Genomic DNA, 3178 nt, shown 5'->3' with positions numbered 1-3178 from the left:
TGCTGCTAACAGCGTCACTCTCAGGCGCTCCAAGCAGGAACGAACCATTTAACGCAGACAGGGGGGTCAGGGCAAATATGGATGTGTGTTTTTTGATCTGTGAGTGGGAATATTAAATTTTTACTGCTAAAAACAATCTTTGAAAATACAATATGGTTAATTTTGTAATTGACAGGGCCCCGATTTTTTTTATTTTTATTTCTATGAACAAAAAATAATTAAATTGTGGAGGGCCCCCTGTTGGTCAGGGCCCCTAGAATTGTCATCGCTTTCCCCCCCTACACCGAGTCCCTGCTTAGCTGTAATTAACTAACCACAGCTACATCTTCCACAAGAAAATATTCTGGAGTCTTACTAAATGAAGATGCCAATAGAGATCTTAATCTGTTATTCAGATTTTTCATACATCAGATTAGTGCAAAGTTCTGTTCGGCTTTCCAGGGTTTCAGGAATTCCTGATCATTCATGGAACTGTGGACTGTGAACGTTGATGTTAGCATTGGGGACGTCTGTGCTGGTGCTAGATGTTTAGCATTGAGATGCTATTTTAGGCTTGAAGAGCTTCAGTGATTGGCTAACTCATTTTAGCACAACCTGAACACAACAGCGTCCCATCAGATCGTTCTTTGAGACAAAAATTAAACCCCAGTGATGTCCATGTCAGATTCATGAGGGTGCCAGAAACACAGGAATACTATCTTTCTGGCACATAGTATGTGATGTTGTTTTAAAATTGTAATTTGCCTGTAGTTTTAGCAATGGCATCGCAAGAAGTGAGCGAAGCCGCTCATTCCATGTTGGCCACACTTTCAGATATTGAATTAACACTAACAGCTGCCTCAATCAACTCCACATTTCTTTCTTCACAGTAGAGGATGGTAGTTTACAGCGAAGGCAATTTGGGGTAAACTTCATACCATCTAACTGGCACATTACACACGTCATGGTCAAATGTTAGCGATTGGGTAAAATTTAAAACTTCAGCAGAGTCCATGCTAGGAAGCAATTGTTTCTCAATAGCCGAGGGTCTACACCCACTGTGCAAAGCAAAGCTTAAAACAAGTGTCTGGTTTTTGACCAGGCTACCCCACTGTAAAACCAACAGGTTGTAATATCTATATCACATGCTGTATTTTTAATCTTACTCTGCAGAACATGAGAGTTTTGTAGGACACTCAGACAAGAAGGAAATATCAGACAGTTGAAAAACTAGCTGCCTCCAGCTAGTTTTCAGCTAGCTGAGGGAGCTAACTGAAAACTAGCTGGTTTTCAGCTAGATGGACGAGATGAGAAAAACCAGCTATTTTTTTTTCAAGTTGAAAACTCACTCACTGAGTTTTCCTTTTGTTTCTTCTTGTTTATCTCTCTTGTCCTCCCCTTGTCTTGAGCCAAGCAGCACTGGCAGTAATAGACATTGAGCTGCAATTAATCCTACCTCTCTCCATTTGCCAATAGTCATCCTGCTGAGAGAGAGGAGGAGCGGAGGATAATGGATGAGACGAAGAAAAGCAACAGTAGATTCTTCCTGGGTTGCACGTCAATATGTTGCTTACCATGTTTGTGTCATTTAAATTTTACAGAGACGAGAGAAACAAATAGGGATGACATTAGACTGGACGAAAGAAAAAAATTTAAGATTATTTTAGCTTCAAAATACACAGTGATTCAGAGGAATTAGAGACAGAGGATTTGAGTTAAAGTGACAACTAGATTTGGAGATTGGAACAGACGCAACAGCTCTCTCCTCTAATCAAGCTGAACTCCACCTGCCAAGGTGAGGCTGATCATTCCTAACCCCCCTGAACGACCAGCTGCGCGCAGTCAGTAATCTGAAAACAAACCTAAAAATATACAGAATACTGACTGTTTTGAGGGGGGAAAAAGACAACACAGAAGGAGTAAAGTGTGATCTGTTTTGACAGTCAGAGAGCCCCGAGAGCACGTTTTCGGCCTTTTCCACCGAGGGAGCCGCTTCCTGTGGATAAAGGCTGTGGTTGGAGCTGGAATCAGAGCGCTACTTGTGGATGTCACATTTGCAGCTTTAAACAGGTGGCACATTACTGCTGGCGTTTGGAGGGCAACGCTGAGGGGCGACTTTCGTAGGCAGCTTTGCTCAAGATGGACTTTGTAAGGGTGATCATACACTTTTAAACTTTTAACCCTTTTCCATTTACTTTACTCCTGGAAGAGAAGAAACTCCAACTAAACAACAAAGAGTCTTTTCAAATCATTCATCTTCATCTAATTCAGTGTTTCTCCACCCTGGTCCTCAGCCCCCCTGCTCTGCATGTTTTAGATGTGCCTCTATTCCAGAACAGCTGATTCAAATAACTGCATGACCATCAGGTACTGCAGAAGCCTGTTAATCACCCAGAGATGCAATTCAGGTGTGTGGCAGAAGGAAAATACCTAAAACATGCAGGACAGGGGGACGGTGAGGACCAGGGTGGAGAAACACTGATCTAATTGCAACCTCTGACGGTTCATTGGTTATTCAATCATCAGATTGGTGCAAAGTGCTATTTTCTACTCATTCAACTTCCAAGGAGGTCAAGAACCACTAATCATTCATGGAACTTCTTTAGAAATATGGACAGTGGATGCTGACATTAGTGCTGCTGCTACATGTTTAGCATTAAGATGCTATTTTAGGCAAGGCAAATTTTGCACATTTTGTGTACAGGGCAATTCAAAGTGCTTTATGGAAAAATAAAGAACTTTATTTATTTGACTGTTTTTAACAGAGGTTAAAATGAAACAACATAAAATAAATGAAATACAAAGAAAGAAAACATAGACTAATTAAATTAGAAAAAATTTAGATAAAATACTTGCAGATGTCAAATATGTGGCTAAAAGGAGCTATTTTCATCCTGGATTTAAACATGGTCAGAGTCGAGGCCCATCTCACTTCTTTTAGCCTTGCATAGCTTAGCTGACAGGCTAATTCCTTTCACTCCTATTGTTGTGTTCAAGTTTAGCGCATCTTGGACACAACAATAGTCTTTTCCAGCATCCAGTCAGAGCGGTTTTTGAAGCAGAAACGAATCCCCAGTGGGCTGAGACCAGCAGCTCTGCTGTCCATTGCTGTTGTTTGCACATAGACATAATATAAGAGTAGACCCCGCATGGACCGCTCTCGTCTATTGTCGCTGACGAGATTTAGGGCGGCCATCTT

At 41.3% G+C, this 3178-nt stretch overlaps 1 long non-coding RNA gene across 1 annotated transcript in view; it reads right to left on the bottom strand.

Annotated features, from left to right (window-relative positions):
* Positions 1-1747, bottom strand: part of LOC106940742 (uncharacterized) — a 22070-nt gene extending 20323 nt beyond the window's left edge. The window contains exon 1 of the long non-coding RNA XR_001423189.1: positions 1436-1747. This is a non-coding gene — a long non-coding RNA (uncharacterized LOC106940742). The remainder of the gene's footprint in view (positions 1-1435) is intronic.
* Between the last annotated feature and the right edge of the window lie 1431 nt (positions 1748-3178).

This window comes from Poecilia latipinna, unplaced genomic scaffold (assembly GCF_001443285.1).
Source record: "Poecilia latipinna isolate Pla-1442-1.1 unplaced genomic scaffold, P_latipinna-1.0 Scaffold3341, whole genome shotgun sequence".
Lineage (NCBI taxonomy): Eukaryota > Metazoa > Chordata > Actinopteri > Cyprinodontiformes > Poeciliidae > Poecilia > Poecilia latipinna.
The sequence above is the reverse complement of the archived record's forward strand: the minus strand, read 5'-3'. Positions and strand labels throughout refer to the sequence as shown.